General features: G+C 43.4%; 1 long non-coding RNA gene across 5 annotated transcripts; it reads right to left on the reverse strand.

Moving 5' to 3' along the window:
• Positions 1–16,850: 16,850 nt before the first annotated feature.
• LOC124691822 lies at positions 16,851–21,347 on the reverse strand. 5 transcript variants are annotated; one of them, XR_006999180.1, is made up of 5 exons: positions 21,085–21,347; positions 19,454–19,651; positions 18,768–18,920; positions 17,805–18,650; positions 16,851–17,300 (listed from the first exon to the last, which is right to left on the reverse strand). It is a non-coding gene; the product is annotated as an uncharacterized LOC124691822 (long non-coding RNA). The 5 variants fall into 5 exon arrangements; XR_006999181.1 differs by having other exon boundaries at positions 17,805–18,004; positions 18,391–18,650; positions 18,768–19,651; positions 21,085–21,341; XR_006999176.1 differs by having other exon boundaries at positions 17,805–17,937; positions 18,391–18,650; positions 18,768–19,651; positions 21,085–21,339.
• Between the last annotated feature and the right edge of the window lie 4,073 nt (positions 21,348–25,420).

Here is a 25,420-nt window from a genome sequence, read left to right on the forward strand (position 1 = left end):
TTTTGCCTTAAAAGTGAAAATTAGAAGATGGCCTCAAATGAAAAAATGATAGACATCAAAGTTGTGCGTCTCGTCGAGACAAGCAATTTTGCTTTTTGAGTCATTGCGATCCGAGCTAGTATGCAACTTCTGGAGCCAAAATACAGCAGAAACCTGAATTACCGAGTCTGGGCGCTCGACCATAGAGGCCTCTATGGTTAGGCGCGAACCGAGCCGGGGCTGAGGAAGAAAGTCGGAATTGATCTTTTTTGTTGCGACCTCAATTGAACGATCAAGATGAGCTCAGATGAAAAAGTTGCCAACATGAAAGTTCTTCGTTTTTTCGAGACGAACAACTTTGCTGTTTACGGGATTTTGATCCGAGATCGTTTACTGCCTAAAATATGGCACGGAAGGTGCAGGAAGGTTTCTGACCGAACAGTTACGGAAATTTCAGGTTTACTTGTTCGAGTTGGACCCTAATTAGGGTTTGTGACGTGAATCCAACCGTCTATCTTGCACGGAAAGTCCAGCCGCTCTTTATATACATGAAGGGTGACGGCCGATTGAACAACAACACACAATCGCAAAACCAATCTACAAACCTTTACTTTTCTCTCTCGTTCTTGTTTTCTGCTCTTCGTTCGTCGGTGTTCTTCGTGTTGGAGAGCTTCGATCTGCGAGGTCCTAGGGGCGGGCGAACCGACCTAGGGCAGCCCATCACCGCCGTGCGCCCAGACGGGGTCTCTCCCGGGCGTGTGGGGTTTCGGGTTCTCAAAAGAGCCCGCCGGATTGTCCTGCGTATCGCGCTTCCGGCGAGCCTCCTCCGGCTACGTGTCCTGCGTATCGCGCTCGACGCCGGAGGTACACGGTGACGTGTTCGTGTGCGAACACACTTTTTGGCGACTCCGCTGGGGAAGATCATCATGTCAGACGGCAAGCTACCCCAGCCTGCTGAGATTAGCGCCGAAAACATCATCAAGCCTAGCTTCGATGATCTTTCGGCGGAACAACTCGAAGCCTATGAGGCGCTCAAGAGGAAGCGTCAAGAGCAACTTGAGGCGCTGGAAAAGCAGCGCAAGGAGGAGTTCGAGGCTTTGAAGAAGAGGCAAGAGGAGGAAGACAGAGAGACGTTCCTTGCAAGCTTCAAGAAGGACCGCCAAGGCGGTGCCACTTCGCTTGGGGAGGTCAAGCTTCCACCATTGCTCGGCGATCCAGCCGAGCCCTCTGTAAGTACTAGCTTGTTTTCTGCTGATCAATTGGCTGCAATTAATCATTATGCTACTGAGTCTAGTCGTCAAGCCTATGATGCCATGGTAGAATACTTGAAAGCTAGTAAAAACACGCCACATGATACTTCTGTTAATGTTGGTGCAAGCGCTGTTGTAGGAAACCCTAACCCAACATTACCTACTTCATCGGCAGTTCTTCGTGAGACGCCGATGAATCCTCACTTCAGCCAAGATAGTCAGATCATGACTGCGCCAGCATGCCCTAGTCCTATTAGGAGTGTGCCTTATTCGGTGATACCACCGAATCAAGTCCCACGCCCGATAGCCACGAACATGGTGCCGAATTTCAATTCGGTACCAGCAGCGCGAGTAAATCCCATGGCTAGTAATGCTATTGTTCCTGTGCAATTACCACAAGTAAATTCGTCCGCCATAGATGAAAACATGGCCACACTTAGGTCAGAATTGCAAAAGATGTTCTATGATAACTTCGGAATTAAGCCGAAGCCCGTAAGCCAGATGTATCAAAAATCTTATTTGGAATAATTTGATGCTTTACCGTACCCCCAAGGCTACAAGGTGCCTGATTTTGCTAAATTTAATGGGGTAGACAATAAGACAACTTGGGAACATGTTAGTCAATATTTAGCACAATTGGGAGAAGCTGGCAATACTGATCCTTTAAAAGTACGTTTATTTCCCTTGTCTTTAACCGGTACCGCTTTTTCATGGTTTTCTGCTTTACCTTATGGTTCTATCAATACTTGGTATCATCTAGAAAAGAAATTTCATGAACATTTTTATAGTGGTGATAATGAGCTTAAATTGTCGCATCTTACATCGGTTAGACAAAAACATGATGAATCGGTCACCGATTACATCAAGAGATTTAGAGATACTAAAAACCGATGTTATAGTTTGGTGGTTACGGAAAGAGACATGGCAGACTTGGTTCTTAATGGTTTAAGAACTCATATTAAAGAGAGAATTGAAGGTTATGAGTATCTAAGTATTAGCCAAGTTTTACAAAGAGCTTTGGCTCAAGAAAGCCGAAGCAAAGAAACAAAAGATTTGCATAGGTCTAAGTCTGATCGTCCTCGCATAAACACAGTTGAATACAATAGTGACAATTCGGACGATGAAGCTGATATTTATGCTGCTGAATTCGTTTGGCCCTCAAAGGCCAAACCTTATACTTGTGATGCTCTTAAACCGATTCGCAAGAATCGTGAAGATGAGATGACATTCAGTTTTGATGTAGCCAAATGTGATAGGATATTTGATGCTATGTTAAAAGACAAATACATTCGTCTGTCTCACACTTTACCGCCGTTTGAGGAGTTAAAACGGCGTGCTTATTGCAAATATCATAATTCTTTTTCTCATGCTACTAATGATTGCAATGTGTTTCGACGACAGATACAATCGGCTATCAATGATGGACGATTAAGCTTTGCTGATATGCAAATTGACAAGCAGCCATTCCCAATGAATACTTTGGAGCTGCAAGGGAAAAAAGTCTTAATTCGGCCAGAAGCGGCCGGATCCGCTAACAAAAATAATGTTGTTGTTGGTGAGCCCAGGAACAGCAGGGATGGCAACAAGGACTTGGGAAGAGAGATTGTTCTTGGCAAGCAGCCCAATGGCAAGGAGACACTGAAGATCACCATAAAGAATCCTACACTCGGGGGGCAATCACAAGTGCAAAGGGATGTTCGTGCCAAGTTTATCAAGCCCAAGAGTCCAGAAGTTGGCAAGTGGAAAACTAATGAGGTTAAGGTGCAGCACAAGCGAATAAAGCCAACCTTCGATATGTTGTTGTCTAAATATGCGAACCAAGCGGCCAGTTCCAAAACAAACCGGTCATCACATGTGAAGCGCCCAAGATCACCTCCAAGAGAGAGGTCTCCACGACACACGAGGCCGTATGGGCAGTGGGCACACGGACCATGGATGGCGCCGCCCCCATACGCACCATGTTATTTCAATGGAGGATGGATGCAGCCCCCAATGGTACCTTGTGCTTTTCATCCAGGGTGGGCAACACCTAGAAAATCTGTGCATGATAGGATTACCAGGCCTGTTCGAGACCGTTTGAGTTACAATACTAATCGGTCATTGCAGAAATCTACAAGAGATGATAAAATGAAGTGGCGTCCTAAATCTCCATGTGCTGAAATTCCAGAGAGTAGCAAGCAGCAAGAGAATAGTACTAATGTTAGCTCAGTCATAATAGGTACACAAGAGCTGAAACTCAAGGAGCCGGTTGTTGTTGATGAACCGGCTAACTCGAAAAAGTTATACTGACTATTCCACCAAGATCTTCGGCTAACGATCATGAAGCTAGCACAAGCAAGGCCAAGCCGAGAGATCCTAAATATACTCAACCGAAGTGGTGTCCTCTAGGACTAACAAAAACCAAGAAGAGGAGACTTGCAGCGCATGAGGAACCAAGAGAAGGTGGAGCATACAGCTGAAAAGCGAAGGGATGAGGTTTTCGATAAGACTCACCCTGTACCATATAAGAAGTGGGTGCTCAAGAAAGTGGAAGGTGCTGCGGTTCCCATGACGGTCGCAACAACTACCACGTCATCCGAAGAGAAGGACGTGAATATTGATGAATTGACCACACCATTTCCTACCACTCCCGATTCGGTACCTACTTCAGAAGATGATGAAGAATTGGTGGATTTTGAGAACTCACCAGCTAGGGAAGGTATGGATATGAATATGGTTTATTACTTACCCTCTGAGTTTCGTGCAGTAGATGAAGAAGGGGAGGTAGCGCAATTAGACTTAGGTCCCAAGAACGCCATCTTTGAGAAACCAAAAGAACCGGTGAAACATTTGAAACCGCTATATGTCAAGGGGCACATTAACGGATCACCGGTTGCTAGAATGCTTGTTGATGGTGGTGCAGTGGTGAATCTTATGCCATATTCAGTCTTCAAAAAATTGGGCCTTGATGAGAATGATTTAATGAAGACCAACATGGTGCTCAATGGGTTTGAAGGCAAAGAGAAAACAGAGGCCAAAGGTGTCATGAGTGTGGAGCTCACTGTGGGGAGTAAATCTTTGGCCACCGCCTTCTTTATTGCCGAAGTGCAAGGTAATTACAATGTTATATTAGGCCGTGATTGGCTCCATGCAAACCAATGTGTGCCATCTACTTTGCATCAATTTTTGATACAGTGGGTTGATGATGAGGTTGAGGTTGTCCATGCGGATAATTCAACTTGTATTGCTTTGGCCGATTCACTGGTGGATTGGCAACATCCCAATGCTACTTGCTTGACAGGGCGCGACCTCTCAGATTTTGATTTTCTTAGTGCCACGAAGAATGGCTTTGTGCCCATCTCTTTAAAGCCGATTTATAATAATCGGCTCCCAAATATGTGATTTAAATGGATCCCAACGAAGAGTGGTTACAGAAGCGGCTTGTTCAATATCGGTCCAGTGAGAATGATATGTATGAGTCCATAGAAGAACTAGATGATATGGATAAGTTGGGACAAGGTTTCACATCGGCTGATCCATTGGAAGAAGTGGATATAGGAGATGGTTCAATTCCTAGGCCGACGTTTGTTAACAAAAATTTGGAAGCCGGTCAGAAAAGTGTATTGATCAGGCTGTTAAAAGAATATGTCGATTGCTTTGCATGGGAATATCATGAGATGCCTGGTTTGAGCAGGGAACTAGTTGAGCATCGGCTGCCTATCAAAGCTGGTTTCAGGCCTTATAAACAACCGGCTCGTAAATTCAATCCTAAGATGTATGACCGGATCAAGGAAGAGATCGGTCGTTTGCTTAAAGCTAATTTTATTAAGCCTTGCAGGTACGCGGATTGGATTTCTAATATTGTGCCTGTAGGTAAGAAGGGGTCCAACAAGTTGAGGTTGTGCATTGATTTCAGAGATTTGAATAGAGCTACACCCAAAGATGAGTATCCCATGCCAATAGCCGATATGCTTATTAATGATGCCTCTGGTCATAAAGTTATCAGTTTTCTTGATGGCAATGCGGGGTACAACCAAATTTTCATGGCCGAAGAGGATGCATTCAAAACAGCCTTCCGGTGTCCCGGGTTTGTTGGTTTATTTGAGTGGACAGTAATGACTTTCGGTTTGAAGAATGCTTTGGAGCGACATATCGAAGGGCTATGAATTTAATATTTCATGATTTGCTTGGGGTCATACTTGAAGTCTATATTGATGATATTGTTGTTAAGTCGGATGCTAATGAATCTCATTTAGCCGATTTGCGCTTAGCTTTTGAGAGAATGAGAAAATATGGGCTCAAGATGAATCCTTTGAAGTGTGCTTTCGGTGTATCGGCTGGAAAATTCTTGGGTTTTATTATACATCAGCGCGGCATAGAGATTGATCCCGGGAAGATACAAGCCATCCGAAAGTACAAGCCCCGACATGCAAAAAGGATATGCAGAAATTCCTTGGCAAGGTTAATTATTTGAGGCGTTTCATAGTGAACTTGTCAGGGAAGGTTGATGCATTCACTCCTATTCTTCGGTTAAAGAATGACGATGATTTTACCTGGGGGGCAAAACAGCAAGAAGCATTTGAGAAGATTAAGCTTTGTTTGTCTACTCCTCCCGTATTAAGGGCGCCTAAGCATGGAGAGCTTTTTAGGCTCTATATTGCAGCGGAGGAAGGTGTCATTGGTGCTGTTTTGACTCAAGAGACCGAAGAAAAAGAGCATGTTATCACTTATTTAAGCCGGCGTATCTTGGATGCTTGAGACAAGGTATACTTTTATTGAGAGATTATGCTTATGCTTATATTATGCTTGCACTAAGCTGAGGCATTATTTATTGTCTAGCATATGCATTGTTGCTTGTCAAACCGATGTCATTAGATATATGTTACATAGACCAATTCTTAGCGGTAGGATTGGTAAATGGGCTTATGCTTTAATTGAGTATGATTTGGCTTACGAATCCTTGAAATCTATGAAAGGCCAAATCGTTGCTAACTTTATTGTTGAACATCGGATTGATAATGAGCATGATATTGATACTAACCTTGTAACTTTAGTACCATGGAGGTTATACTTTGATGGTTCAGTTTGTAGCAATGGCCGGGGTGTTGGCGTTGTTTATATATCTCCTCATGGTGCTGTTTTTGAAGCCTCATGCCGCTTAGAATATTTTTGCACAAATAATCAAGCCGAATATGAAGCTTTATTATTCGGGCTGGAACTTTTAGTTGCTGTAGGTGCTACACATATTGAGGCTTTTGGTGATTCGTTGCTAGTAGTACAGCAAATATCTAAGGTTTTCAAATGTTTCGACGAATCACTTAATATGTATCTTGATAAATGTCTAGATATGATTGCTACTTTGGATTACTTTAGTATTGCTCATATATCTAGGCAAGAAAATTGGAATGCAAATGAGTTAGCACAGCAAGCATCTGGCTACCATGTTGATCGTGGTGTTTTTCATATATCACATGAGCCGATGTTTGCTCTCGCTGACATAGGTAAGGCCGAATTAAAGCCCATTGATTCGGTCACTAATGAAAGGGTCTAGTGCAGGTGAACAAGATTGGAGAAGATCTATTATTGAATATTTGCAGGATCCTAACAAGAGGACGGACAGGGCTGTTCGGCGAATGGCTTTTAAGTATGCGTTGATGGATGATGATCTCTATCGCCGAACAGTTGATGGTATTCTTTTGAAGTGCTTGGGTGAAGATCAAGCAAGAGTTGCTATGGGAGAGGTACATGAAGGAATATGTGGTACTCATCAATCGGCACACAAAATGAAGTGGTTATTGCGACGTGCAGGTTTTTATTGGCCGACGATGATCAATGATTGCTTCGGGTATTATAAGGGATGCGAGGCTTGTCAAAAGTTTGGTGACATTCAGTTGGCTCCTGCTGCTATGTTGAATCCTATTATCAAGCCATGGCCATTTAGAGGTTGGGGATTGGATTTCATTGGTATGATTCATCCTTCTTCTTCAAAAGGGCATCGGTTCGTGCTGGTAGCTACTGATTATTTTACCAAGTGGTCTGAAGCGATACCTCTCAGAAATATGACCCATAAGGAGGTGATCAAATTCATAACTGAGCATATCATACATAGATTCGGCATTCCTCAAACATTGACTACAGATCAAGGTTCATCATTTATGGCAAAAGAAGTTAAAGAGTTTGCCGAATCTTATAATATAAAAATGCTCAATTCATCTCCATATTATGCACAAGCTAATGGACAAGCTGAATCAAGTAATAAGATTTTGATCAAGCTCATCAAGAAGAAGATTGAAGATTATCCGAAGAGATGGCATGAAGTGTTGTCCGAAGCTTTGTGGGCACATAGGATTTCTAGGCATGGCGCTACAAAGGTAACTCCATATGAACTTGTATATGGACAAGAAGCCGTTTTACCGGTAGAGGTGAATCTGGCTGCTTTGAGGTTCGCCAAGCAAAATGATCTATCGGCAGTGGATTTTCACAACTTGATGATGGACAACATTGATGAGGTTGCTGATAAACGTTTAACTGCTCTGAGAGACATAGAGAAGGATAAATTGCGGGTAGCAAGAGCTTATAACAAAAAGGTGAAGTTGAAGAACTTCCAAGTTGACGACTTAGTGTGGAAAGTAATCCTACCAGTCGGTTCGAAAGACAGAAAATTTGGCAAATGGTCTCCTAGCTGGGAAGGTCCTTTTAAAGTCGTGAGAGTAGTTCCTGGAAATTCATACTTGGTGGAATCTATGGAGGGAAATTTACTACCTCGAGCTCTCAATGGGAGATATCTGAAAAGGTTCTACCCGAGTGTGTGGCAAGAAGCATGAACACGCATATGGCCGATATATAATTATCGCCCTTAGCATACATGGCCGATACAGAATTATCGCCCTAAGAATCAATGGCCGATGGAGTGTTGACATCGTCCTTAGACAAAATATAGTGCAAGTTATTTTTCGGCATACAAATTTTGCCGAAAAACAGGGGGGCATGTGTTGACAACCGTTTTTGCCTTAAAAGTGAAAATTAGAAGATGGCCTCAAATGAAAAAATGATAGACATCAAAGTTGTGCGTCTCGTCGAGACAAGCAATTTTGCTTTTTGAGTCATTGCGATCCGAGCTAGTATGCAACTTCTGGAGCCAAAATACAGCAGAAACCTGAATTACCGAGTCTGGGCGCTCGACCATAGAGGCCTCTATGGTTAGGCGCGAAACGAGCCGGGGCTGAGGAAGAAAGTCGGAATTGATCTTTTTTGTTGCGACCTCAATTGAACGATCAAGATGAGCTCAGATGAAAAAGTTGCCAACATGAAAGTTCTTCGTTTTTTCGAGACGAACAACTTTGCTGTTTACGGGATTTTGATCCGAGATCGTTTACTGCCTAAAATATGGCACGGAAGGTGCAGGAAGGTTTCTGACCGAACAGTTACGGAAATTTCAGGTTTACTTGTTCGAGTTGGACCCTAATTAGGGTTTGTGACGTGAATCCAACCGTCTATCTTGCACGGAAAGTCCAGCCGCTCTTTATATACATGAAGGGTGACGGCCGATTGAACAACAACACACAATCGCAAAACCAATCTACAAACCTTTACTTTTTCTCTCTCGTTCTTGTTTTCTGCTCTTCGTTCGTCGGTGTTCTTCGTGTTGGAGAGCTTCGATCTGCGAGGTCCTAGGGGCGGGCGAACCGACCTAGGGCAGCCCATCACCGCCGTGCGCCCAGACGGGGTCTCTCCCGGGCGTGTGGGGTTTCGGGTTCTCAAAAGAGCCCGCCGGATTGTCCTGCGTATCGCGCTTCCGGCGAGCCTCCTCCGGCTACGTGTCCTGCGTATCGCGCTCGACGCCGGAGGTACACGGTGACGTGTTCGTGTGCGAACACTTGTGCTGCCGTGGCTCTTGCTCCACTTGTTCCTTCGACAGTTGTCGCTGCTGCTGCCGCAGGTCGTGGACTATTTTGCCTTGCTGCTCCCTCTGGCGGTGTTGACGCAAATGCCGTTCCCATGGCTTCAGCTCCTGCCACTGCCATGTTGTACAGTGCCTCCCTTGGATCTCCTGGAGGTGGCCTAGATGCAAGGATAAAGGCTTGTGTCGCCATATACCCAGCTTCTGGTGTCTTGGGGATAATATTCCCTCTTGTGTCTATCGACATAAAAGACATGTCGAGGTTTTGAACCAGGTACTCTCTTTCTCCTTCAGGTATATGTTGCAATCTTGACCTTGCTCTGTTCCGAGCTTCTCTGTGGCTATCTCCCGAGGTTCCAGATTGTCGACTTAACTCCGCCCTTCGCCTGCTTGAAGCGGAGGCTGCCTCCTTTCTTCTATTTAAAGCTTCTGTCTGTTTTTGCAATTCCCTTGCAGCTCGTGCGAGCCTATATTGATATGCTTGCAACTCTGCTGGCGTGGCTGTTGTAGCCATTGGTTCTGAGCCATCCATAGCTCTTGCGGCTCTATCCCATGCTGCCTGCGGAAGCTGAACTCTATCGCGAGGCTCAGGGCCGACGTATTTACTGCCTAGACCTTGTCGCAGATTAGAGGGATCAACGTATGGATTTCCCAAATCGTCGAAAGCCTCAGATGTTTCCTCCTGGTCACGGCTTGGCTCTCCGATAACATAAATCTGATGATGCTTTGTATTCAGATCTATGTTGGGTTTGGTGACACCATCATTGAGACTGGTGAAGACCTTGCCCATTGTAGTAGATTTGTCGATGAAGTTGTAGCTGTCGACACTGCTTGAGCCATCGCTTATATAGGAGTCCGCAGATGACTCAAACGACATGTCGCTGAAGATCTTGGCGAGTTTTTCTCTTGCCCTAATGCTGATGAAGCGTGACGATGAATTTTCTTCCTCTTCTGATTCGGTTGACGATGTATAGCTTGAAAAATTGGAATCGACCGCCGACGATCCCGATGAAATCGGAATCTCGACACGATACGATCCTTCTTTCTCGACGCGAAAGTGAAACCTTCCGAACATCATCTCCATAGGCTCCTCCAGATATGTATATGCATCCAAACGGGAGGGCGGGTGAGGAACAAAATCGACAAGACCAATTGCGATCTGTTTACCTCGATCCATTGCGTTGTTTGCGGTTGATGAAGTCGACGATTTTGAACGTGCCATCGAGATCGGATCCTTGACGCCTCTAATTCCCACAGACGGCGCCAATTGACAAGGTATTAACTTATCAATGCCTACGAGTTGTAGACTAGGGTTTTAGTTGAAAGTAGAGGGCAAATAGATCTCGAAGGTTTCAGCCGAAAAGTACTCGACGATTATGAAACTAGGGTTTGAGAAACAATGATTCGATGCTTTCTTTGTCCCTCGACCCCCCTTTATATAGGAGGTGGTGCCAAGGGATTCGTATTGCACAAGTTACAGAATCCGGGAAGGTTTCTAACTCCTCCCGCAAGATTACAAATATTACTTCCTATTACAACTCTAATTTTCCTTAACAATATCTTGGGCTCCCGAATCTTCTTATTCTTCGAGTAGTGGGCCTTCAGTAAACCCCGGGTACTATCTTTGGCAGGCCCATTGGGGATGCCTATGTCACTTCCTGCATGTCGTCGGGGTCGGCGGAGAAATTTACCTCGGACGGGTCGGCGGAGTCGGATTCATCGAAGGTGGGCACGTCGTCGGGGCTGTTGATCTTGAGCCCCGCCTCCTTCCTCTCCTGCCTCTCCTGGTTCTTCTTGTTCTTCTTCTTGCGCCGCCGCATCTGCGCCTCCGTCTCGTGCTCACGCTTCTTGCTCGCCGGTGCAACCCCCGTGGAGCCGAATCTTGCCCTCTGGCCCCAAGCGGAGCTCAGATCTGGGGCAGCTCCGGCCGCCGATGGTGCGGCCAACTGGGTGTCCTCAACCGCCGCCTCCTTGCCCTTCCCCTCCTTCCCCTTCCCCCTCTCCATGGACGAGCGCGAGCGAGAGCACGAGCGAGAGCGAGAGCGAGCTGTGCTGTTCTTGACCTAGGGTTTTTCCCCGATTTGGGGATTGGTTTGGATGGATGTGCTGAAGAGGACAGGGGAGAAAGATTTATATATCTCGGCGGTTCCGTCGTGGCCGAGCGTGGACACGTACGCGTATAATACATAGCGGTATGGGTCATACGGGCTTGTACGTGGGCTGATACGAACCCAGCCAGACCCGAAGTACACAGGAGATGACGATCATGCCCCCAGACCCGAAGCGGTATGAACGAATCCTAACCGTCCATGTGTTTTCGCGATTTGGCGAGTTTGTGGTGGGTGCGTACGGAAGCAAAAGCGCTGAGATTTTCCTTAGAAGTACTATCATCACTCCAGCTTTTCACCTGCAAGGCTGCAAATGGAATTTTTCATTACTCTGAATCAGGTTATCTCAATTGGGCCAAGCTGCGGGTTGAAACATTATATGCATGCCATAATCTGAAGTGGAATGAACTAGAGTTCAACCATCTAAAATATGGCCAAGGTCATGTTAAACAGTTCTGATGGAGGAATGGATCTTAGGAATAAAATAGCTCCATTATGTGGGTCGATCGATCAGGTTGGCAGTGGTAAATTGGCACCGGTTACTTAAGAACTCACATATCAATTTCAGTATGATGTTGTCATGGGGTATAGGTTTAGCGCCTGCTTGATTATAAAAAATATAAGCAGATGAGGCTTTCTCTTTGAGTACTACTAATTTTTGTTAGTACTCAGTACCCATATGCCAGCTAATTGCGCTTGATGTTTTGTCCAACAGCAGCATACATGAGTACATGACTAGCAATAAACATTCATGCTTACTTTTGTTTCTCTTATTTCTGTAATCCAAATCGATGTAAGGACGGTGGCGGTGTGAAACGTAGTATATGTTGTCCACAGAGTTTCTTCTTTGCTCTTTCTTAAATATCTTCTACTGGATGTTTAATTCGAAACAAGAGCTCAACTTATGTCGTAATGTATTTATTTTCTTAAATAGATACCTACATTGTTGTGCAGTCATGGAGGAAAATAATCCTACGAGAACTGTCTATTTTCTTATGAAATTAGACTCTTTCCACAAGGTAACACGTGTATCCTCACGACTCTCAAAACAGCATGCCTCCTTGTTCCTCTCTTCTTCCCCAATGACGCTCTAATCCCATCCCGTGAAATTGAAGTACAACTATGTAAGATCCCCAGGGAAAAGGGCATGTCTTCCGTCCGTGGCACCATCTTTGTCCATCTTTGGTGTTGTTGGCAGCAGGAGGTGCGATATATTAACAATAATACTATCTCTAACTCGACGAAGAGCAACACGCCATGGAGGACTGGTAGTCGACAGATGAGAGAATTTGGTTCAGCGAGCGGCAGATGGATGGGTATTCCAGGGATTATATTTTAAATACAGGCAAACCATTTGATGCTTATATTTTTAACTCTTAACGAACATGGTTCTTTTTCTTTCAATGAGTACATACTTTTGTATCAAACTATTCCCGCAGCAACGCATGGGAAATCATCTAGTAAGTGTAAAGCTCAAGTACACAACTTACAACAGCACCCCAAACAACAACGAAATTACAAATAGTTTCCTGGATTTCAACAACTAGGACATCAACCTACAACAAGATTTTAACAACATGACTGCCTAGGTAAAACGGCTCTAATGTTACCCTTATGAGAGATTATGTGCCGGAGCCGGATGGGTAAACAGGCTCTTGCCTATGTACGGAAACCGGCCTAGTTGTGGTTTTTGTACTAGTGAGAAACATTAAAATGCGGTTAGGTCCTTGCCTCCGCTCGGGATCCACCTCATCGTTGTCGGGGGCAAAGACACTTTGGGTGGCGAAGCTGCCGTGGCTCCAGTCCATGGCCTCCAAGCAGAAGTTGCACATCCTCCTTGTTGGCATCTCATCGAGAGGCTGAAGATTGCAACCGGACAAGGCCTTGTCACCACACATGCCTTGCACTTTGACCTGAATGGTCAACACATCGGCGAAGATTTTTTAAGCTTCATGGAGATCGATCAATAAAGCTTCCATTTTTATGAGGTCTGCAAAAACAATAAACTTGAGGTAGCCACTCCTGACTTCTTGCCAACTGAAAATGCAAATTTCAGCCCTTTTTTGAGAAAAAAATATTAAGTAAAATTGATCTTTCTGAAGAAAGAAGCAAGCAACTGGCGGTCTAGCTAGGGCTGACCTTGTGACTGAACTACCGCTTTTTTGGTAAACAAGTTCACGAGAATTATATGTTTTATGCTTCACATCATGCATTTGGAGACATTTAACTCACAATTCAAGGGAACGTGAGAACAATATACGGATCCAACTCCAGCAATGATGGAAGGAATCATACTTGCGTGCGTGCGATCGTTGCAGAATCAGTTTTCCATATATTAGTGTTGATTATATCTTGTAGTCATGTGCACCGTAGTTGTACTTGTTCGCTGTCACTGGTGCTCAAGAGCACGGATGAGTTTTCGTTGATGATCACACTTCTCAATACTCCTGCTACTTGGACACGTACTTGTTGATTGTCAAATTAAGGATTAAGTGTCAGTGTGCATGTGGAACTTGCAGGCAATTAATATGAGATCCCGGAGGATCAGGATGCCGCATGTGATCAAACGGACACGGTGGCCTGGCCGGCCAGGCACGTACCATGCATCTCTATATATAAGTGCAGCTACCTCAACACTGATGGAAAGGCAGAGGCAAAGTAGATTGCTGGTCACTAGTCCACCATTTCCACATCTCCATCGGAGGTAGCTAGCAGCTAGCGGCGAGGACGAGGAGCATGGGCAGCAACATGCAGTTGAAGCTGGGCGTCCTCATCCTCCTAGTCGCCGCCGTCGTCGCCGACGACAAGTACAATTTCTACATCGAGGTGGACACACCATTCATCGGCAGCACGCGGGATGTCATACTGGGCGTCCACAACAAGGGCGGCGCCGGCGCGACCTGGACGGTGCGTGGTCTCGCCTTACAAGGCATGAAGCGCCGATTCCACCTCACCGGCGACCTGGTGGACCCTTGCCGCCTCACCCTCCAACTTAAGCACGCGAGCGGTCCTTTTGATGCGTTCACCGGCGGATGGATTCCTTCTCGCGTAGAGATCGTAGTCTACAAGAAAAGCGGCAAGCCGGCAACATACCTCCGGAAATTTCAGGACTTTATGTTTGTTACGCATAAATACCCCCTGGAAAGAAACTTGTGCTAGATGGTCATGTTGCCACCGCCACCGCTGTCGCCCCGCGCGCGTAGGCGTGCTTTTTTCCCTTCCTGTTTGTTTCCCATTAATTGTCTTTGAGGTCGGTTGAGTGTGTCGGTGTCACTGTTTGTTTTTTCCTTGCAGTATCATTTTGTGTTCTTCGTAGTGAAAGATGAATAAAAAGGCGCGGACGGGGCAGTTGTCTTTCTTCTTGTTCCCTGCACACAGTATTGTTTTTTATCATCCAGCGGAGTGCATATATCTCCGGCACTGAACGATGATGTATAAGACACAACGCGTCGAGCGGGTTTTTGTTTTTTTGTTGTCTTTCTTCTTCTTCCCCGGTATCACTTTGCTATTATTATCATGCAAGGTCCAGTGATTCGATGAGTGATAGGCTCTGCTACCAATTCAGCAAAGAACAAAACAAATTCAGAGAATTAAGGAACTAACTGCACTACTTCGAGATACGCCTCTTGGGTCTTGGCTGAATTTAGGGTTTACAAGCAGAAAGTTTTGCCAGCCGGAGCAACCGGGGCTAGGATTTAGACCCAACAAAAAATTGTGATAAGCATTACAAGGCTCATATCAAGCTAAATAGGCCAGCTGCAAGAGAGTGGCGACAAATTGAAAAGTGTTGGAGCCTAAGGCTGTTTTGAACTGCAACTCCTAGGAGAAGCTTAGCCATCCATCTGGAGATCGATGGTGACTCGGGAAGACTTTGGGCACGAAGCGCTAAGGGTGAATCTTGGCCGTCAAATCGTTAAGGGATGGTGGACGTTCAAAAGGACAATGCTTGAGTGACTAGTTTAAAATGTGTTGGCAACTATTTTTGGTCCGGTGCTGACTAAACGAGGAAGCTCTCTTGAAGACTGAAGATTTTTGGACAGACGCATCGGCAAGGGAGTCAGATCTAGGAAGACTCGAACACTTGAAGATACGTAATTCGGCAAGGAAGATACAACAACGCCAGAAGGAGAAGCCCGCTACTGCCCGGAGACCGAGACCATACAAACTCCAACACCGAGACCACCTTGACCCACACGCTTGAAGTCCGGCTTCAACATGATTACGTAGGAAGACCTACTTAGTTTGGAATAGGAGTAAGACTCCGATTCATACATGTAAAATTGTGGAGATTGTTTGGTGATGGACAATTCACACTAAGCACACAAATCCAATTAAATCAATGCATCTACTTTTTATCCGCTTCTTTTGTGATTGCTTCCATTCTTCAGAGATTTTGTAATCAGATTTCGCTCATTGATTGACAACCAAGTTAGAGGCAAGCGGATTGATCTGGCTCAGCCCGTAGCTTCTACAAGCCCTAACAGCCCCCCTCCCGGGTGATTGGGGTTTTCAATTCAAAAAACGCTAGCCAGATTGTCTTGCATATCGCGCTTTCAGTTGGCCTCCCACTACATGCGCGTCGAGGGTATAAGTGTACATATTCATGCACGAACAGATTGGAGTACTTTCACGCCTACCACTCTCTTATCCCTATTTCTATACCGTCCCCATTTCGTGTTTGACCAATAGTATGTGAGTAATGTGTAATAAAAATTACTACCAAGGAGTAGTTTTGAATCCAATTAACACTGCTTTTTCAAACACATACTCTATGTTTTGCTGGTTAATTAATGGTCAATGTTGAGCCTTGAAATATATGTGTGTGTGCCATATAAGTATGAACGAAAGGCTCTGTCTAGGTGTATTTATTCAAGTGGAAATTAAATTGAATTGGAAATACCAAAACAATGCTAAATTGGAAATGCCCCAAATACCAAAGTTGTTATTTGTATGTGTATGTATTTGGTAGTTGGAGTCAAATAGTAGCATCAATTTCAAATCATATTTGATTTTACAAACTGCAAAATTCTAATTTTGTTTAGTTAGACATGGTGTGGCTCTAAATCTTCTATAAAGGAAACTCTATTGCTTCACTCTGTCTCTCTTTCTCTAGAATATTTAGGAAAAAGAAGAATACCGGACCATAACTGCTTTTGTGCCATGACAATTGCTCCATATTTTATATTTAACTAGTTGAATGCCCGTGCGTTGCCACGGAGCCTAAAATTCTTCTAATCCTGCATATGTAATTGGAGTGCACTTCAAATAACCCTGATGGTATAGAGGATATGTGGCCGGCGGAGGGAAAAGTATGCAGATCTAGTCACCCCACTTCAACTTGTCACTCCTACTGTTTTATCCATCTGTGGCAAATCTTTGTAGTAGTTATCCATAGCCCATGCTATCAGAGACTGCATCACTTCACGCAAAACGAAGAACACACAAATGTGCTGAGCCGCCTTTGGACTCTTGGTAATGTGGCAGGTTCTAGCAATCCCAGATCTCGTGACCATCAAAACTGCAGCATTGCTTTCCATCGGATACTCAATCCCAATTCAGAACGTGAATATCTATATCCAACGACAGGCTATACTTTTGAACCTAATTTTGTAGTTGGTACAAAGGTCGTTGAGATGAGCATAATAGGTACACATAAATGTAACATCCACTCTGGCTCTAATAGTGTGAGCTTGTTACAATGAGTTACATCTTGCGAAAGAGGATCAACCATTGTCAATAACAATTTGTTGTTGTATGTATTTGCTACGGAAAGAAAAAATCATATCAGCATGACTGGTAAAAATTTTGTAGACATTATAAGTAGACATTTTCAATACATGCCTAGAGCATAATGCAGATGTAAAATTCGCTAAGGACGTCTTCTTCCCGCTTCCTCTCTCTGACAACAACTATCTTTTCTTGACCTTCTGCTCTAAATGTTACAACTTATAACATGGTTAAAGTGGCTATATGGTGCGATTGGCACCACGGGCCATTATTGGCCATAATATTGTGTCCTCATCCTGAGGCAAGGGAACGACCGGTGGTCAGTCGTAGTGTACAACTCCTTGCTTCCAGCTCCTCCTATTTCAACACATGCAAAAATTAGAATTTTAATTCGTCCTTAAAGTTGAAAACAATATATAGATGATTCCATGTTCAAACTTTTTACGATAGAAAAAACATCCATGGGTTTATCATTAACAGTATAAGTTGAGAAACCATCAACGAAATTAAAGCTAGAAACATGAGAGGACTATCATTAGCTTTCATATAATAGTGTTGTGAATATATTCTCGACAACAAACTGCTACCATGCAATTTGATAGCATTAAACTGCTAGCCAACATTTGACTTTAGTAGGATAATTCATGTAAACATGCACTTTAATTCGTTTTCTAATCTCTTGGCAACCAGGAAATTTGATAACATTAAACTGCTAGCCAACAATCATCTTTAGAATTAGAAGGATAATTCTGGACACACTGGATGAAAATTTCAGAGCATATCCACTCGTAGTATAAAAAATAATTGTCATTTCAAATTGGAAACACTGAGGTCTGAACTTAGGCATGCATGTAATCTAACCTTGTCTATAATACAAAGAGGAGTCACTCGAAGTGGTGCCATCAGCTTGACATCTATCACTAACTTACCATGTGTTCCAGTTGAATTTTGTTGGTCAATGTAGGGCTCACTTTGAATAGAAAGCCTTTGGGTCCTATTCAAGGGGTCATGAATATAAACAAAGACATCATTGTGATTGTGAATACGACAAAGATGCATGGCTGCAGGGCAAACAAAATTGCAACTGGATATTAACAGAAACAATACGAGAGCTAATAAACTGCCTTGAGCAATAAAAAGAAGCTGATAAACTGTACAATGTTGCAATTCCAACAGGGCAATGTTTACAGGAAGTGAAAGAACATATAATTTGCTAACAAACAAAACCTTTTATTAAGAAAAAGAAAAAGAACACAAGTAACAATATTAGTGTCGAAACACAAAATAAAAAGTTTCCACAGCACATAATATGATACTTGAAGAGGACTGCAGTACACTTATGATGACATGTGTTTTTGCGTCATCCTCAGCAGATTACTTGGTAGATAGGAATGACAAAATTCCATGAAAGTAGGATTTGGAAAAATGAGAGAGAAAGAGAGAATACTTGTGGTGCAGTGGTTATTGCAGCCAGGGGCTAAGGCGGGATCACACTGGGCCCCGAGCCAGCTTCAGCGCACCGGATTGTAGTAGCTGAGAGTTGCAACTGAGGTTAAGCGCAAGATGGTAGTTGTGCACACCGGAGACAGCAAGCCACATGCATGTATGTACATCGTGGAAAGACCAGTACAATGCCATATTATCTTCTCCAACATCCAGTCGTGGTGCCTCGTCAAGTATTATATGCCTCACCACCAAAATCTGATGCTACAGTTACAAGGATAAAAGAGCACACAAATTACTCTGCTGTAACCAATATATTCATGTACCAACATAAAAAATCACAGTTCATTTCCCAACAAAATTTACAAAATGACAACTCACCTCTCAGATTCCGAAATCAAAATCAATTGCAATGGTAATGTGCTGCTTCAGAGGTCTGCCAATGGTGCAGAGGAGACAACAAAAGGACTCCAGATACATTGTGCATCATGGACGACGGCACGTGAAAATTCACGTGTAATACAAAAAAAAAATCTTTGGAACTGTTACAAATCAAGCTCGAATTAAAATGAATTAAAAAAGTAAATCCAGAATCACATGGAATAAAAATAATGTCTAAGTGGTCGTCTTTTAGTACACAACTATCTATTATCCGATGCACATTTTTAGGCTTACACATGTAGATATATATGTTAATCTACATGTCTTATCTAAAAGAGTGAGCCTGCCATAAAAACATGTGAAGGTTGGAAAAATCAATAAATTGGGGATGTGCACAGTTACCATACTAACTTAAGACTTGGGATTCTCGTCGAGTCAATGTTCAAGATTTCTTGGGAAATCTTAACTACATTCTACGTTTTCATTACAAAAAATAAAATCAGGGGTCATGACTGGTAATGGTACCAGAAGACACATTTTATACAAAGAAGATAAACTGAGTTAACTCATGCCACTGTTTTTGGGTCACATATTACAATGTGAGACAAATTTCCATGCACACTGAAGTAAGAATGAGAATATCTACATATATATCCATTTCGAAGGAACACTAAAAGGCAACATACCTCTAAAGATTTGATCCAACAGAAGTGCGATGAAATAGTAGACAACTAAATCAATTCAAATGGTGCGGTCATTAGAAATTCTGGGTGCAGAGATAATGTTGACCAGGGCCTTCCCTTTGCTAGCTGACTGCAGATTGTTGATTCTGAAGTCGCTGAAAACCATTGTAGGGCATAGTCAGTTGTTGATTATCTTGCTTCCTGCATTGTATTTGGACACAACTGTTATACATAGTGTAATTCATGTGTCTAATTTTGTATGAGCAACCACATTAGTTTTGGTTGGCAAGCGCATGAATATCTAAGAGATAATATTGGAACATTACTTGTTAATTTTGAGAAATTCATATGCAGCACAATCTCTAAGATATATACCATGTATTTAACAGGGCTTAATCAATACCACTGTCGCCTAAGCATAACACAAAAACCACATGAAATTGGACAATTATATTAGATACATCCATAATTCTTCATTTTTTCAGAACTACAATGCTACACAAAGCAGATTTCATTCAGGCGTTTACACAACCATTTGTTTGGCACCAAATGCAACATAGCTAACGCAGAACCTTAGCTGAACCTCGACGCAGTTAAACTCAACAAGCAGGAGGTAGAATATGGATATCGGCATTGGCATGCATACTCACTAACATTCCATTCATGTACCAGGAAAACAAACATCCCACCTAATTTGGCCCCAATATGTCTAGTGGAGTAAAACATTCACACGTCAATAATCAACCAATTGTGCTACCTTTTGTAAATTATTAGTACTAAAACGAATACAAAAAAGGAAATCAAATTGACAAATCACAACATGATTCCATCTCTCATGCACCACTTGGCTAATAAGCTAAAAATGTACTACCTTTTGTAAATTATTATTACTCCACTAATTATTCTTACCTTCTAAAAAATCCTTTGTTGTGTGATTTTCTAAGCTGCACTTATAGTGTACAACTGTATACCCCAGCTCGAATATGAAGAACCAGCGCACACACAACGCAAGTCACGTAATAGTGTACGATTGAGTTACAATTTTAATTAGCAATCTATAAAGATGGAAGTGTTAGCTCTTGATTTCGTAGGCTCCTTTTAAGAATGTTTCCATACAATCAGAATATGCTTATATTGCTAAATCAACATTTCAATATGAAATAACTTTCTCAAAAAAATGGGAGGCGCTCATGAAAAATGTTTTGTATCGTTTTATAAACAGGTGCCTCACCAAGTCACCAACAACATAAACTATAATTATTTGGAGCTTAACATTAACAATAATATCTAAGAGGGAGCTGTGTCAGATCTAGAGCTTTTCTGTCGGATAGGTAATGAGATTTAGCTGGAGGTGAAGAGACTGAAATCCTCGAAAATCATCATGCTGTGAACTAATGGAAGCTGAAATGGGCACAAAGCGTGTTGTGGGTTTAGAAAACAAACAATTGTCATCCGTAGTTAGCAACCATCACGTAGAAAGAACAAAAGATTAACTGTTACTAACTGAAAATACCATGGTCCAAAGATTGGAATTAGCATTCAAATTCCCAGGCATCTCATCATATATAAATTGCATCACCATCGTGCTAACCACTCAGTTGGTCCATTAGAGTAACAGTGGTGGATGAACTTACAGACTAAATGAGGTTGGACAGTTGGGGTCAGATGCTGTATCGGCAGCCACGGCGGAGATGGCAGTCCACGGCGTCTCGTCACCTGCCAGTAGAGGCCACCGAGTCCTTCAGTCCCGGCACCTGCGGCCGTGGATTGACCTGACTGCTCGTGACGCTGCAGTCTGAGGCGAAATCGTCGCGGCGTTGCCTAGCTCAGGGCGGTGATGGCCATGGCGAACCAGCGGAAGTGGCTTCCCGCGTGGAGCGCACATCATCGCTGCACCCCTCGAGGAGCCGCCCCCCGCGGTGCCGCCAGCTAAGACAACAGCAGCGGCGCCCGACGGACAGCGCGCGGCGCGGAGAAGCCCACCGCACAACTGCACTCTCACGATGGTGCTCGATGGGGAGGAGATTCGGCGGAGGAACGACGGAAGTCGATAATGATAGAGGAACCGTAGGCTGGAGGATTTTTTTCCTTTTGCAGGAGGAGTCGTGCGTGTGTGGTAGTACAACCGCTCCTCACCCCTGATTTTTCGTGCGTGGTTCACACGATCTTTTTTGCCTGAGCGGTTCAGAGCAAGAGCCACCGATTTCTTTGCAAACGGGATGGAGCAGGAGTAGGAGTGTAGGACGTACCATGGGACACCACCTCTAGAGATTTAATATAGTAGAGATTGTGTCACCTCTGAACATGTTAATTTTTATTGTCCACTAACCCTCTAATGAGTTGTTTCGAGTTTGGTGTGGAGGAAGTTTTCAAGGGTCAAGAGAGGAGGATGATATACTATGATCAAGAAGAGTGAAAGCTCTAAGCTTGGGGATGCCCCGGTGGTTCACCCCTGCATATTATAAGAAGACTCAAGCGTCTAAGCTTGGGGATGCCCAAGGCATCCCCTTCTTCATCGACAACATTATCAGGTTCCTCCCCTGAAACTATATTTTTATTCCGTCACATCTTATGCACTTTGCTTGGAGCGTCGGTTTGTTTTTGTTTTTTTGTTTTGATTGAATAAAATGGATCCTAGCATTCACTTTATGGGAGAGAGACACGCTCCGCTGTAGCATATGGACAAGTATGTCCTTAGGCTCTACTCATAGTATTCATGACGAAGTTTCTTCTTCGTTAAATTGTTATATGGTTGGAATTGGAAAATGCTACATGTAGTAACTCTAAAATGTCTTGGATAATTTGATACTTGGCAATTGTTGTGCTCATGATTAAGCTCTTCCATCATATACTTTGCACCCATTAATGAAGAAATACTTAGAGCTTGCTAATTTGGTTTGCATATTTGGTTTCTCTAGAGTCTAGATAACATCTAGTATTGAGTTTTGAACAACAAGGAAGACGGTATGGAGTCTTATAATGTTTACAATATGTCTTTTATGTGAGTTTTGCTGCACCGTTCATCCTTGTGTTTGTTTCAAATAACCTTGCTATCCTAAACCTTGTATCGAGAGGGAATACTTCTCATGCATCCAAAATACTTGAGCCAACCACTGTGCCATTTGTGTCCACCATACCTACCTACTACATGGTATTTATCCGCCATTCCAAAGTAAATTGCTTTAGTGCTACCTTTAAAATTCCATCATTCACCTTTACGATATATAGATCATGGGACAAATAGCTTTAAAAACTATTGTGGTATTGAATATGTACTTATGCACTTTATCTCTTATTAAGTTGCTTGTTGTGCGATAACCATGCTTCTGGGGACGCCATCAACTATTCTTTGTTGAATATCATGTGAGTTGCTATGCATGTCCGTCTTGTCTGAAGTAAGAGAGATCTACCACCTTCATGGTTGGAGCATGCATATTGTTAGAGAAGAACATTGGGCCGCTAACTAAAGCCATGCATCATGGTGGAAGTTTCAGTTTTGGACATACATCCTCAATCTCATATGAGAATAATAATTGTTGCCACATGCTTATGCATTAAAGAGGAGTCCATTATCTGTTGTCCATGTTGTCCCGGTATGGATGTCTAAGTTGAGAATAATCAAAAGTGAGAAATCCAAAATGCGAGCTTTCTCCTTAGACCTTTGTACGAGGCGGCATGGAGGTACCCCATTGTGACACTTGGTTAAAACATGTGCATTGTAAAGATCCGGTAGTCCAAGCTAATTAGGACAAGGTGCGGGCACTATTAGTACACTATGCATGAGGCTTGCAACTTGTAAGATATAACTTTCATAACTCATATGCTTTATTACTACCGTTGACAAAATTGTTTCATGTTTTCAAAATAAAAGCTCTAGCACAAATATAGCAATCGATGCTTTCCTCTTTGAAGGACCATTCTCTTTACTTTTATGTTGAGTCAGTTCACCTATCTCTCTCCACCTCAAGAAGCAAACACTTGTGTGAACTGTGCATTGATTCCTACATACTTGCATATTGTACTTGTTATATTACTCTATGTTGACAATTATCTATGAGATATACATGTTACAACTTGAAAGCAACCGCTGAAACTTAATCTTCCTTTGTGTTGCTTCAATGCCTTTACTTTGATTTATTGCTTTATGAGTTAACTCTTATGCAAGACTTATTAATACTTGTCTTGAAGTACTATTCATGAAAAGTCTTTGCTTTATGATTCACTTGTTTACTCATGTCATTACCATTGTTTTGATCGCTGCATCCACTACATATGTTTACAAATAGTATGATCAAGGTTATGATGGCATATCACTTCAGAAATTATCTTTGTTATCGTTTTACCTCGCTCGGGACGAGCGAGAACTAAGCTTGGGGATGCTTGATACGTCTCCGACGTATCGATAATTTCTTATGTTCTATGCCATATTATTGATGATACCTACATGTTTTATGCACACTTTATGTCATATTCGTGCATTTTCCGGAACTAACCTATTAACAAGATGCCGAAGTGCCAGTTCTCGTTTTCTGCTGTTTTTGGTTTCAGAAATCCTAGTAACGAAATATTCTCGGAATTGGACGAAACGAAGACCCAGGGGCCTATTTTGCCACGAACCTTCCAGAAGACCGAAGAGCATACGAAGTGGGGCCACGAGGTGGCGACACCATAGGGCCGCGCGGCCAAGGAGGGGCCCGCGCCGCCCTATGGTGTGGGCCCCTCGTCAGGCCCCCGACTCTGCCCTTCCGCCTACTTAAAGCCTCCGTCGCGAAACCCCTGATGCGAAAAACCACGATACGGAAAACCTTCCCGAGACGCCGCCGCCGCCGATCCCATCTCGGGGGATTCTGGAGATCTCCTCCGGCACCCTGCCGGAGAGGGGATCCATCTCCCGGAGGACTCTACACCGCCATGGTCGCCTCCGGAGTGATGAGTGAGTAGTTCACCCCTGGACTATGGGTCCATAGCAGTAGCTAGATGGTTGTCTTCTCCTCATTGTGCTTCATTGTTGGATCTTGTGAGCTGCCTAACATGATCAAGATCATCTATTTGTAATACTCTATGTTGTGTTTGTCGGGATCCGATGGATAGAGAATACCATGTCATGTTAATTATCAAGTTATTACATATGTGTTGTTTATGATCTTGCATGCTCTCCGTTACTAGTAGAGGCTCGGCCAAGTTTTTGCTTTTAACTCCAAGAGGGAGTATTTATGCTCGATAGTGGGTTCATGCCCGCATTGACACACGGGACGAGTGACGTAAAGTTCTAAGGTTGTGTTGTGCTTGTTGCCACTAGGGATAAAACATTGGCGCTATGTCCGAGGATGTAGTTGTTGATTACATTACGCACCATACTTAATGCAATTGTCCGTTGCTTTGCAACTTAATATCGGAAGGGGTTCGGACGATAACCTCGAAGGTGGACTTTTTAGGCATAGATGCGGTTGGATGGCGGTCTATGTACTTTGTCGTAATGCCCAATTAAATCTCACTATACTTATCATGCCATGTATGTGCATTGTTATGCCCTCTCTATTTGTCAATTGCCCGACTGTAATTTGTTCACCCAACATGCTTTTATCTTATGGGAGAGACACCTCTAGTGAACTCGTGGACGCCGGTCCATTCTTTTATACTCGAAATACAAATCTGTCTGCAATACTTGTTTTTACTCGTTTTCTCTGCAAACAATCATCTTCCACACAATACGGTTAATCCTTTGTTACAGCAAGCCGGTGAGATTGACAACCTCACCTGTTTCGTTGGGGCAAAGTACTTTGGTTGTGTTGTGCGGGTTCCACGTTGGCGCCGGAATCTCCGGTGTTGCGCCGCACTACATCCCGCCGCCATCAACCTTCAACGTGCTTCTTGACTCCTACTGGTTCGATTAAACCTTGGTTTCTTACTGAGGGAAACTTGCCGCTGTGCGCATCACACCTTCCTCTTGGGGTTCCCAACGGACGTGTC

This window comes from Lolium rigidum, chromosome 1 (assembly GCF_022539505.1).
Source record: "Lolium rigidum isolate FL_2022 chromosome 1, APGP_CSIRO_Lrig_0.1, whole genome shotgun sequence".
Classification (NCBI taxonomy): Eukaryota; Viridiplantae; Streptophyta; class Magnoliopsida; order Poales; family Poaceae; genus Lolium; species Lolium rigidum.